Raw genomic sequence first — 14699 nt, 5'->3', positions numbered from 1 at the left:
GAATACTATGGAATATTATTGTTCTATAAGAAACCATAAATGGTCAGACTCTGGAGAAGCATGGAATGACTTACAGGATCCTATGCTGAGCGAAGGGAGAAGAACCAAGAGAACAATGTACACATTAATAACAAAATTGTGAGATGATCAATCTTGAGTAAAGCAGCTCCTCTCAGCAGTTCAGAGAGTTAGGACAACTATATTAGACTGGCTAAGAACAATGCTATCCTCATCTAGAAGAAGAAAAACAAACAAACAAAAACAAACCCAAAACCTTTAGAATCTGATGAACACTTTACAAAAATTTTCACCTATATATCTCTTTCCCTTATCCCTAATTCTTCATACTGAAAATGATTAAACTGTAAACATGTTTGTCAAAAATATGTATGTACAATGTTCACCACTGAGGGGAGGGGTGAGGAAGAGAGAGTGTGAGGAAATTTTGTAACTTAAAAATATACATATGCATTTGGATGAGTGTTGAAAAAACCTTTCATAACATGTATTTGGAAAAATAAAATATCAATAAAAATAAAATAAAAATTATTTTAAAAATATTTTGTATACAAGAGAATCATCTCATTTAAAGTGTTCCTCTTCATTACTATATTTACTCTTTTAACCTATTTACTCAGAAGTAATTCCCAAATGGTCTAAAAATGAAAATGTATATAATTCAGTTTCAGCTCAACATAAGTACTGTTGAGTATAAATTAAATCAAGTGTGGCAAAAAACTGACCAGGTACAAAGATTTTAATTAAAATATGTAACTATCATATATTCAAAAAAGACAACCTATGAATAATTAAAATGCAGTTTGTATATGAAACCAAGGTAAATCAGATCAATTTCAATAAGTTTTGCAATGAATTACATAAGATTTCATTTTACAGACTTTCTTCAGTGGGGAGATAGCAAAGATCATTACTATGAGTACATAGGGAACTTTCTTGATTGGTCCCCAGTGACTAGGGTGCTTCTTTAAATCTGCTGCAGCTTCAAACTCCCACCATCAAAACTCTGCCAGTCTTTCCCTGATAAGAGTCCAAAGGATGAACTGTCAGAGAATCTCTTTCTGTAGCCTAAAAGAGTGAGTTGTGAAATGGCACTACTAGTTTCATCTCTTGTGCTTCCACATTGGAAGGCAATTGGTTGTCAAGGGATTTAAATCCCATACTCCCTGCTCCCCATAGGCTAGTATAACCTGTATTGGGTCAGGGAAATTGGAAACTCGTTTTCCAGTCTCTCTCTCTATTCTTCATATCTTTTTTATGTATTTATTTTTTTCTTTTCTAAGAAGTCAGAACTCACGATTTTGTAAATTGATATTTTCAGTTTTGAGGTTACCTTATAACCAATCCTTAGGCCATGCATTCTTAGTCTGAGTCAATCCTCTCTCTCTTTCTCTCTCTCTCTCTCTCTCTCTCTCTCTCTCTCTCTCTCTCTCTCTCTCTCTCTCTCTCTCTCTCCTTAAAGAAAAGAGAAAAGGACCATCACCAAGAGTACCATCCTTGAACTGATGGATCAAAGCTGTGCCTTGGAGAGCCAGATGTAGACCTTAACAACTTTCTGTGATAGTCCCTTTCTCAAACAGTTGCATTTAAAAAATGAGGGGGATTTATAGCTTTACCTTCTAGAAAAATCTAATGGATTTTTAGTGCTCTCAGGTAAGGTTTTAACTATTTTAAATTGTGTTATTTGTTAAAGGAAGTCTGTGAGCCCTTCGAATCTTAGGTACTTTTTGTTATAGGGAAATGAAAGTTCTTCTATAGCTAATACCTATAATGTAAACTACTTTACTACTGAGTGCAACTTCAGTGAATTGGTCACGTTGTTGTTCAAATGCCTAACCTATCTATGCTTGTCAAAACAACTATTTTAAGGAGAATTAATGCAAGGCAAGCATTCAGAAAAAATGAAACAAGGATGCTCTTAAGGCCTCTTTTAAGAACTTTGGAAATGATTATGTGACTTGGGAGAAACTAGAATAAACCACCCAGCCTGGAGTTCCCACATCAGAGAAGGTACTTGCTCTATAAGCAAAGCTGAATTGAAATAGTTCAAAAGAGATGAAAAAAGACACATATTTCGATAATGCACTCCAAATGTTCACATGGACTATTTGTGCTGAAACAATGATAGATCATTCCAATCTTGTATCTTATCAGCCATAGTGAGATACACTCAAATTTGACTAACACAGTGACATGGTGTTGAGAACAAAGGACAATAGCCAATTATATTATATACTGAGCATCTTGGTGGAAAGGGACTCTGTTGCTCATTTGAAAGGGAAACTCTAGAGCCCAACTTTTCCTGAAGTTTTAATATAGCATTGAAGTAGAGTCATAGCAGAATCTGATTCCACTTAGGTCAGATTCCTAGATTTGATGAAAGTCCTAGGACCATGTAAGTCCATAAGTCCTTTCAGGGGAATGTCTACACCATGAAGTGACATAAGCTATATATATATATACACATATGATACCGAGAAGTATTTGGCAACTGATCAAAGAAAGAAAATGTATATAATTCATTTTTAATTCAATGTGAATACTTCTGAGGATAAATTAATTGAGTGCAAAAAAACCTGAGCAGGTACAAAGATGTCAACTAAAATATTTAATCATCATATGAACAAAAATACAATCTGTAAAGTTAACATACATAAATATATAAATATAAATTTATATAACACATATATTTTATATATAAAGTATAACCTACATAATATTTAGGAAATAAGCATGTGAATATACACATATTGTAACATATTACCTAAATATTAAATATTGACCTGGCATATTGCATGAATTCAGTGTTTTAAGTTTTGCAAACAACTTCACATATCTTCTTTTATCTGATCTTTAGCAGAAACTTGAAAATTAAGCACTTAGAATATTATTTTCCCACTGTACAGTTGAGGAACCCAAGGTTTAGAAATTAAGTCCCTTGGGGAGGCTAGGTGGCATAGTGGATAGAGCACCCACCCTGGAGTCAGGAGGACCTGAAATCTCACCTCAGCTACTTAATAATTACCTAGCTGTGTGGCCTTGGGCAAGCCACTTAACCCCATTGCCTTACCAAAAAACAAACAAAAACAAAACACCTAAAAAAAATGCCTCCTTTTGGGGCTGCTAGGTAGCGCAGTGGATAAAGCACTGGCCCTGGGGTCAGGAGTACCTGGGTTCAAATCTGGTCTCAGACACTTATTAATTACCTAGCTGTGTAGCCACTTAACTCCATTTGCCTTGCAAAAACCTAAAAAAAAAAAAGGAAAAAAGAAATTAAGTCCCTTGTTCATAATTGTACAACTAGTAAATGCCAAAGGTAGGATTCCTATCCAAGTTTCTCATGATATAATGTCCTTTAAGTCATTATGCTATGCTCCCTTATTTGCAATTAATATAAAGTCTTAACCTGAATTTCAAGTGGAACAGGTTTTTCTTCTTTTTTGTACGTTTGATATTTGCTGTGAAATTGTATGAATTAGTGTAAAAACTGGTATTTAATAGCCACTGGAGACTCTGGAATAATTTAAACTATTCTTTAAACATTCAGAAATAGAAACAGTCATAAGATCTTGCAATTTTAAGGTCTTGGTTCTTCATTATATGAAATCTAAGAGTTTAGGCATATTCTTCTGTGATAATTAAATTCAAACATAAAGAGCAAATTTATTATCTAAATATATTTACCGTTGTTGAGTCATTTTAGTTGTGTCCAACTCTCCTAGACCACATTTGGGTTTTTCTTGGCTAAGATACTGGGGTGGTTTGCCACTTTCTTCTCAAGCTTATTTATATAGATGACTTCTCAAGCTTATTTTATAGATGAGGAATTAAAGTAACTTGCTAGGGTCACACAATTAGTAAATGTTTGAGACCAGATTTAAACTCAGGTCCTCCTGATTTACCACTTAGTTAAATCTTGTTTAATTATACATGTATATTTTAATATTTAGATTTCTGTTCCCTCCTACTTAACTAACAAGTTCAATAATTCTTTTTAATTTAGATCTTTGTATTTGTATTGATAACTTTGGAGTTTATATAATTTTAGGTAATTAATTAATATTCTCTTCCTTAAATTCTCACTGAACCAACCTCTGGTATGGGAAAGAAAGAAACAGAGAGAGAGAGAGAGAGAGAGAGAGAGAGAGAGAGAGAGAGAGAGAGAAGAGAGAGAGAGAGTAAAAGAGACAGAGACAGGGAGACTTAGAAACACAAAGCGATAATGAGACAAAGAGATAGAGAATTAGACAAATTAACACTCACAGAGTCAGAGTGATTCAGCAAAACTAACCAATACACTAAAGAAATCTAATGGCATATGCAGAAATCCATTCTTTATCTATCTCACCAAATGAGGGAGAATGGTGTAACTTTTCATTTCTTCTTTTGTAGTAAGTTTGATCAATTTAATTACAAAGTATTTAAAGTTTTGTTCTATTCATTTTAGAGTAATCATTGCATATATTATTTTCTTAGTTCTAATTACTTCACTTTACTGTATCAGATCATCTATGTCTTCTCAAGCTTCTTGGAATTCTTCATATTTATCATTTCTTACAAAACAGCATCATAATCATTGACTTTAATTCATTTACAGCCATTCATTAATTGATAGGCATATACTTTTATCCCTGTTCATTGTTATTATGAAAAGTGCTGCTATAAATTTCTTACTTATATGTAACCTTTTTGTCTTTGTCTCCCTTGATGTATATTATTAGTAGTGAGATATCTAGTAAAGAAATCACTTCCTTAGGAAAATTCCAACTGTTTTACAAATTGGTTAATTCAATTTGTGTAAGAAAGTACCTATATTTCCACAGTCCCTTGAATACTGACTATTCCAATCTCAAGGTGTCTTAACAATTTGCTGAGTTTGAAAGTTAATTTCAGAATTTAAAAAAATTGCACTTACTATTAGTATTTCAAAGCTTCTTATAATTAATAGTTTTTAATACTTTTGAAAACACTTTTTCATTTCCTTGGACCACACACATCCTTTGAGGAAGCACTCCTGGTCTTAAATATCAGTAACTGTACAGTTTCCAGTCCATCTTGGTTAATAGAACCTTATCTGAGATATTTAATTCAAAGAATTTCCTTCATATATTACTTTCACTGATATTATTAGATAAGCATTTTAATTTCATATAATGAAAATTATCCATTTCATTTTTTTAAATTACCTACTTTCTTTGCCTAGTTAGGAGTTCTTTCTATATGCCACAACTGTGAAAAGTAACATTTTTTTTCTGTTCTCATTTTTTAAAATAACCTTTAATATTTAGGTCACATCCATTTTGAGCTTATTGTGGAATATGCTATAAGCTATTGCTCAAAATGAATATTAAAAATAATTTTGTTGTTGAATCATTCAGTATTATGTCCATTATGGTATATACTGTAGGATTCCAAGTACATAACTGCTAACATATTATGACTCCATAGTACATAACTGTTAATTTACTAAAGTATAGAGAACTGGAGTCTGCATCAGTAGAGAGAGTTATCATTGGCAAAATCAATGATATGGAGGTATTAAAGATGTATAAGTAATGTCTATGAAATACTGAAAACTTAATATTTATGGGAATGTTAATATCTCTTCTATATCTTTTACATAGTAACTCAGGAAATGGAACAAATTTACTCAAATAATTTTAAATTATTATGACTGAACTCATAAATAATGTATATTTTTTTAAAAAGGAGTTAACACAATGCATTTTATTCTATTACAGATTTCAAGTTGGAAAGGAATTTAAGTCTTGACTAGATCAACCTTTTCATTTTATATATTAGGAAACTGAGCTCTAGTGAGGTTTGTTTAGGTGACTTGGTCAAGGTGATACAAATAGAAAATTGCAGAGCTGATATATAAATGAACATCCAGTTTTCAAAAGAACCTATTTCTGATGGCAGTCACTATCACAAAAGAGAACAAAATATACTTTAAAAGGAATGGAAAATGTATCTTTATACTCAGAGGGAAGAAGACAGAATGGAGAAAGACATTTTAGAATAAAAGCTTCAAATCAATTTAATTTCATCAGTCAACTTTCCTACAATTGGGACAAAGGTGATGAAAAGTTTAAGATTGGCTACAAGAAGAAATATTTGAATGATAAAATCTGTTTACTTTTAAATTCCCTCTATGTCCATAATACAAATTTTGTTTCTTTGTTTGTGGTTTTGTTTTTCCTCCAGAATATCTGAAAATCTCTCCTATTTCTCAGATATCTCTGGAGCAACAGATTTAAAATTAAAAAAAAAAGACAGAATGATGCAGGCGAAAAATAATCAGATGCAATTTATTACTTGATATTGTGAATATCCACAGTTTTGGGAACACTGACAGACCCATTCGCATGTTTGTTGCTCCTCTAAATAATTTCGGTACTGAATATCATTTTGAGATTACAGAGGTTTGTCAGAGTTTGTGTTTTAATTCAGAAGCAAAAAATAACAAGAATGACAATTTTATAAGAGTTCAATGCCTGATCAAAAATTTAATTTGGTTTGCAGAACATATAAACATTTTACAAGTATAATTACTTCTATGATTCCTAATTTATTCTTCAAATCTTTATCTCAATCCTGATTCTGCTGGGGATTTTTTGCATTTAGTTGCAATAATCTTGGTGGGCTATAATATTAATTCTTGAGGCAGTTAAGTTGCTCAGTGGTTTGAACACTGGCCAGAACACTGACCCTGGAGTCAGGAGGACCTGAGTTCAAATTTGACTTCAGAGACTTGATATTTACCACTTGTGGGAATGTGGGTAAACCACTTAACCCCATTGCCTTACCAAACAAAAAAAATAATTGGGGGGGGGGGGGAAGATGAATGAAAGATGTAATTGCTATTTTTGTTTGTTTTTTTATAGGGGTAAGAATTAAAATAGGGAAATATAGAGTAGATGAGGAAAAAGGCTATAAATGAGTAATTAACAATAAACTAAAGAGTAGAAGAAGATTCAAAATGGGTTATAGACAAAGAGGACTAAACTGGATCTGCCATATTAAATCTGAAATAAAAAAATAGGCTACAGAGTAGAGATTTACAGTTTTATATGCAGTAATGTTTTTCTATTCTTATTCATATATGATAATACTCATGTTTGTTGAGATCATAATATCAAAACATATTAATGAATAAATCAATCATTAATAGAACAGAGAGGTGAATCTTGGGGAATCATAATGTAATTTCAGACAACTCTCTAAGATTATATATGTACATTTGGACCTACAGGGGTAGGAATAAAAAACTAGAGAAAGACAGAGAGAGGAAGAGAGGGTGAGGGAGAGAGAGAGGAAAAGGGAGGGAGACAGGGACAGGGAGAGAAAGGGGCAGCTGGGTTGCACAGTAGATAGTGCACTGGCCCTGGAGTCAAGAGAATCTGAGTTCACATCCAACATCAGACACTTAATTACTTAGCTGTGTGACCTTGGCCAAGTCACTTAATCCCATTGCCTTGCCAAAAAACAAAACAAAATACAAGGAAGTTGTGCAAGCCAAGTTCTCCTAATGCTCTGCCTCTTTATAATTAGCTTAAATGACATCTATTGGTACTGTACTTTCTGTGACTTACAGCAATCTAGATTACTCAGGTAGCTTCATTACATTCTTTAAAGAATGTCAGAGGAAAAATAGATCTATTATCTATTCAAACCTTTTAATTTTATACGTTGAAATTTGCTAATGAATAGATATATAAATAAATAGATGGTTAAATGAATAGATAATTAAAATATAAGGAGCAGTTAGGTGATTCAGTGGACAGATCACTGAAATCAAAGAGAATGGAGTTAAAATCTATTATATAGCTATGTGACCCTGGGAAGGTCACTTAACCTCTGTTACCTTCTATCCTCATCTGTAATATGAAGATGATAATAATAATAATTAATAATAATAATAGTAAGTTTCTCCCAAGGTTGTTTTAAGGATCAAAAAATATAATTGTAAATTTCTTAGAACAGTGCCTGGCTTATCATAAGCACCATATAAATGGTATTCTCATATTATTATAAATGATGAAAATTGATCTAGGTAGAACCAAGAGAACAATGTACACATCAACAAGAACATTGTGAGATGAATTACTTTGATGGAAGTAGAGAGTTAGAACAACTGTACTAGACCAGTTATGGACTATGTTTTCCCCATCCAGAGGAAGAAAACCAAAAGAGAACAAAACACACACACACACACACACACACACAAAATCCTCCCTTCAGAATCTGAAGAACATTTTATAAAAATTATCTCTTATGTATCTCTTTCCCTTAATCCTAATTTCTCATACCAAAAATAAGTAATATGTAAACTGGTTTGTCAAAATATGAATGCACAACACTAATCTAACTGTTTACCATTGAGGGGAGGCGGGTGGGAAGGGAGGATGGAAGGAAATTTTATAACTTAAAAAATACATGTGCACATGGAAGAAAACAAACAAACAAACACATAAATAAATAAAAAGAGTTACAGTTATATTGCTGATCTATATTTGTACAAGTGTGTATCTGTCTATCTCTTTTGGGCTCTGTCACTGTTTCTTTCTCTCTGAAGCATAATTAAGCAAAGGTATAATAAATTCACCATGCAACTTGCAAAGCTGTATTATTGGTTTCTTCTTTGAATTATGTTGATTTTGTTGTTGAGTCATTTAAATCATGTCTGACTCTTTGTGACTTCATTCAGAGTTTTCTTGACAGAGTTGCTTAGATTGGTTTGCCATTTCCTTTTCATTGCACAAACTGAGGCAAACAGGGTTAAGTGACTTGCCCAGGGTCACATAACTAAGTATAGGAGACTAGATTTGAACTCAGGTCTTCCTGACTCCAGGTCCAGTCTATCTCCTGCCCCACCTTACTCTCTGTTTTGAGTTAAAAAACATGTTTAAATGACCTTCCTTCCTTCTTTCCTTCCTTCTCCCTCCACCTTTTCTCTCTAATTCTCCCTACAGTTTCTTCCCTAAACTCTCTCTAGAGGCATTTAAAACTCTTATCACCGTAGAAAAAGTTCCATCCTTCTGTCATGATCCAAGTTTGTCTTTAGTTTCTTAAATGTATTTCCAGGATGACTGTTACAAAATGTAGCATTACATTATGTAGAAGTGTTTCCTGAATTATGTTCTAAAGATACTTAAGTTTTCATGAAGTAACCAAAGATTTCTACAAAGAAATAATCAATATTCACTCTTTTCTCAGTGATTTCTATGCTGTTTTGAATTGATTGGAATAAAGTCTGAGATTTCTTCAGTAGAATATTATAGATTGGAGAATAGTTAACTATGTGCCCCTCCTCCCTTTGACAAAGCAACTTTTGGGATATTGTGAAGAGTCAACTGACCCCACCTTATCTGTTGAAGTCCATATGACCATTCAATTTCTTTTGACTGAAGAGATAATCTGGTTTTGGTTTGAATTTTATGTTCTTTTCCTTAGATTAGTCTAGATTGTAAAACCACATTCCTCATTAAGGAGGGTGGGTCAATGGGGGATAAATGTGATTCTTGGACCTTTTGCTTTTGCCTCAATCTCTGTAATTGATTGGGGCCCATTTCTCCAGAAACAAATAAAGCTTTCTCTTTATACCTTGAAAGATCTCCAAAATTTATTTAAGTGGTATTTGTCCCATAGAGTATCATTGCCCATCATAGATAATAGGGTAAAATCAGCAAGCTTAAAAATACAAGAAAACAGCCATGTTAATGAACAAGACCCTACTAATGACACACACACACATTTCTACCTATTCAACTACTAAATAGAGAAGAAATAAAAATAGAATGCTAACTTACTAATTTTTAAAATATGTTCAGGAAAAATTATAACTATACCTTCAAATAAGGCATAATAAACTTGAAGCAAAACAGTTTATTTGAAAAAAAGGTAAAAAATTTATTTCCTTTTCCCCATAGCAAACTACTTGTAATATTAGATTTGGAGTAAAATTGTACTGAAAAATATAAAGTGAGTTTTTTTATCATCCTTTTATTGAGTGATATCATAGGCAGTTGGCATTAATATCTAGATTTAAATATTTAACAATGAATTTTCCACATTATCTCATCAAAAGGGGAAAGTTCCACCCATTCCCTCTCAGGTTATCTCTCCTCTGATATAGGCAAAAGATCTAGTCAATTTTTAAATTAATTTTATTAACATTTTTAGCAACTTAAAGACATGCTCTAAATAGTGCATGCTCTTTTAGTCTTCTTAAGTCAAAAACAAAATTTTAAATGTGAATTCATTTTTGACTTGGAGTCTTGGTCTACAATACCATAAAACCAAAACCATCTACTTTGAGGACTAAATAGATACAGCTGATTTTTAGCAGATCTGTTTGTTCCTTGGATTGTAGCTTTTATCCCCTTAAGTAGGTGCATTTAACATCAAACGTACCCTCTTGATTGAAACACTTAAATGATGATTTCCTGGCTTTTCTAGAAATGAGTGTTCTTGTATGATTGCTGTATTTTCTCTATAACCTTACACTTGCTAAGTGGGAAGCTGAATGGTATACCAACTGTAGCTAAAGAATAAGAAACTATGAGTCAATATATTGGAAAGTTCCCAGAAAGTAAAAAGAGATCTTTGTTCTGCTTCTTAGTTTCTTTTCTTTTCCTATCCTTTCTTTTCTTTTATTTTCATTCTTTCTTTTTTTTTATTCTCTTTTTGTTTCCACAGGCTATTCACAGCAATAGAGTTAAACAATTAGACCATTCATGTGATACTGATACCTTTACAAATGCAAAAACAGATGTAAATGGTGTTGCATAATATATACCTCTAAGTTGCTGTATCAAATTATAGAGAGAATTCTTTTCCTTCAGATTCATTGTCCTTGAAAATTCCTGATAACCATCATCATGAAAAGCCTTAATCAGGGAAGGGTTGTCTTTCATTGCTTCTTGAAAAGAACAGAAAGTGCCAGTAGTTCATATTATAAAGTGAAAATAAACCCTCTGAGAATTTGTGGCTCTAGATTTTATAAAATTACGTAGTCTGTAAGAGTCAATTGTTTTGCTCAGGAAGCAGTGCTGTATAGTGGTCAGAATAGAGGATTTGGAATTAGGAAAGATGGGTTCAAATCTTTCCTCAATCACTGGATAGACAAGACACACAGATAGATTATTTATCTCTAGATCCATAGATACATCTATGGAAATGAATAGATAATTTAGTATGTTTAAGTTTTTTGATAACAACCTCATAGACTTGTGAAAAAAGTGCTTTATTGTCTCCTTTACTTGGTCATTAAATATTATTTCTCCTAATAATGTGATTCTCACCACCCTTCTCTGCCCCCACTCAACCTCTTCCTCAATAGACAATCTCTCACTTGATGAACTCATGGATTTCATTATCATGTGTGTGCAGATGACTCACAGATCTATATAATCAGCCTCAGTCTCTCACCTGAGATCCAGTCCTACATCATCTTTTTTGTCTCAGACTCAATATTTCCAACACAGATCGCAATTATCTTTACCCTCCCAGACTCATAGTTCTGAGACACTCTGTTTCAAATAGCACCCTCCTTTTAAGCAAGATTTGAAACTCAATATAATCTTTGACTGACTCTTCAATCTTTTAAATAATTTGTTATCTTGTTGATTTTGTCCCCATATCTCTTTCTGTCTACTCAAAGGACCACCAGCCTAGTTTGGACCCTTATCTCTTATCTGATCTATTTAAAAAAGCCTTCATTTTTTTCCTTGCCTCATTTGTTTCCCCAGGTCTTTACCCTCTGTAATCTATCAGATATACAGCTGTAAAAATTTTTTTTTCTTTCACTAAAATACTAGTCATTATTTCCACTTTTCTCAATAAAATATAGTGGTTCCCTTTTACCTCAAGGAACAGTCTTTAATCTACCTTACCAGTCTTATTCTATTTAATTCCCTTCATACATTTTATGGCCTATCTAAAGTATCCCTTGTGCTATTCCTCACATATAGCACTCCATCTCCCACCTGCAAGTCTGCTATTCTCCCATCCTTATTTCCATCTCTTAGAATCCCATGTTCCTTTCAAAACTCGACTTGGGTCCAACCTTCTATATGAAACTGCTTCATCTCTAAATAGTAACCATGAATAAAGATATTTCTTTGGTTTCAGGCCTCCTGCATGCTCCTTTTGTGTGGACTGTCTGGGGTCTTCTCTCCAATCCTAGTCTCCATTAACAGCTATCTACCAGGTGGCATGATCACTTCCTACCACTCTAATAAGATATCAGAGATACTTTCAACTTCATGTCTCCCAGAGAGCCCTGGAAAATGCTAAGCACATTGCCCAGGTATATCTGGCACATCCCTGTCTTCTCATCCTGTGACCTATAGTAACATACAAGTAACTTAGGATGAGTAATCATTTTGAAAAACTCTCATTTTTTACAGCATTGATGATGTTTATGCACTTCCTACTAATACTAGGTCAAGTGTAATGACCTTGACCAAATTAAACTGGATTGAGTGGTTTTCCTTACATTTAGTTAGTTCTTTGTTATTTGATTACCAGATTTCACGTCATGGCCATGTTTTTTCAGTTATTTTCTTTAGTTGTGTTTTTAATTCTGTGGCTTTAAAAGAATTTATTTTATTCCAAAGAAATTTGTAAATGTGGTAGCTTTTAAATAACGTATTCCAATAATTGTTGACAATATTGTAGCAGTTATTGGTGTGAGGAAGTCAAGTGTTTCAAAAATTGTTGAAACCCAAAATTAAATAAGATCAGTCTTCTAAAATTGCAAAGAAAAATACAATCTAAAATTAAAAGCAACTCAGAGAACCACATAGCAATTATTGTAAAATATCCTACTTAATCCTCAGAAAGAGGATAGTAAGATAGCATAGTGGAAAAAATACCAGGGCTGGAGTCAGGAAAACTCATTTTCCTGAGTTCAAATCTATCTTCAGATATTTACTCCCTGTGTGAAGTCTGGCTAGTCACTTAACCCCATTTGCCTTCATATTCTTATCTGTATAAAAGAGCTAGAGAGGGAAATGGTAAACCACTTCAGTATCTTTACCAAGAAAACCCCAAATGGGGTCATGAAGAGTTGGGTACAACTGAAATGAATGAACAACACAACAATCTTTAGAAAACAAGAACTTCAGAGAAACCTGAAATCTGGAGCATTTGTTGTTGATTCCTCTTCAGGATCTTCTTGAAGTTGACAGAATGATCAGGGAGGGGAGGAATGCTGACTGTTCCTATGAAGAAAAAACTCTTATCATGAATATTGTCTCATTGAAGCCATAAAGATTAGGAAAGGGTCATTTTTGCTGAGGACATTCAGTTTATCATTCTAGGTTATGCTATAATCATTGCCAAAAGAAGTCCAGATGAAACCTGGAATTATTTATTTTCTAGGAATTTTTATTAGTCTCTAATATATCCAACCCCCAGAATGTTTCAGGGATATTTTTTACACTTCCAGTGGACTTGGAAGTCCTGCTTTCAGTAAGGGAATGAATAACTCTCACAAATGTATTGCTATACTGAGAAGAATCATGCTGAAATTACAGAGATTCCCAAATGGAGAGGAATGTTTCATTATGAACTTTTACCAGACCACATGTCATAGGATATCATGAAATGTATTTGGGACAGCTAAGTGGTGCAATGGATAGAGCACTGGCCATGGAGCTAAGGGAAACTGAGTTTAAATACAATCTCAGATATTTAATAATTGCCTAGCTGTGTGACTATAGGCAAATCACTTAACTCCATTGCTTTAAATAAATAAAATTTTAAAAAAAGAAATGTATTCAAGAGAGGGAAGAATATATATTTTAATGATCTATGCACTCACCTGATTTAAACTCCATTGTTGAGCAATTAACTATATATTCAATACTAGACTGAGAAAAATGACTTATTTGTAGAGAAATGATGACTGGTTCAAGATACACTTAATTATCCAATGTAATAAAAAATGGGATGTTTTGTCATGAACAAAGTGGGTGTCAAAATCATGTGAATTCAGTCCCAATTCTTGTAAAACAAATTATTGAAAGATAAAGTGAATGTTTCATGATGTTTTTAACTAAAGAGGTTGTGATATTTATTATGCACAATGAAAATTTAATTGTTTTACTTTGATCCAATTACTACTATTTCTCTGAAAGCTTGTTTTTTCTCTTGCTTTTTGAGCCTGAAAGAGTTGCACTGAGATCCCATTGGCCTCAGACTTCTTGTTGCAGAAATAAAGTTAATTTAAAGCATCCTGAAACACTCCTAATTAGTGTTCCCATGTCTCTGGTCTTCTTGTGTTGTCCTGAACCAAATTCTCTTTATTATTTTAAGTTTTTTTGGTCCTTGCTTCATTTGATACTCTTTTAAGAAAATCTTATTTCAGCATGTCATGGATTATCTAGGCTTGACCATATTTCATATGTTGTATCAAATGATACAACAAACTTTTAATAATCCTACTCTGTGACTACCTTTCCATTCAAATCTCTGAGTTTCAGGGTACATGATACATGGATTTGGAAAATTTCATATCTTTCATATAATTTCTTACTTCTTTACTATAGGATACAAATTTTAGCTCAAGTGCTACAATTACCTTCATAACAATTATTTGAGGGTTGTTTTTCCTGCACTCAATGAAAAGAGAAATCAGTATGTGTAAGGGACTGTTGTGTGTGGGAGTACTG

This window comes from Macrotis lagotis, chromosome X (genome assembly GCF_037893015.1).
Source record: "Macrotis lagotis isolate mMagLag1 chromosome X, bilby.v1.9.chrom.fasta, whole genome shotgun sequence".
Lineage (NCBI taxonomy): Eukaryota > Metazoa > Chordata > Mammalia > Peramelemorphia > Peramelidae > Macrotis > Macrotis lagotis.
This window is presented reverse-complemented; position numbering follows the sequence as displayed.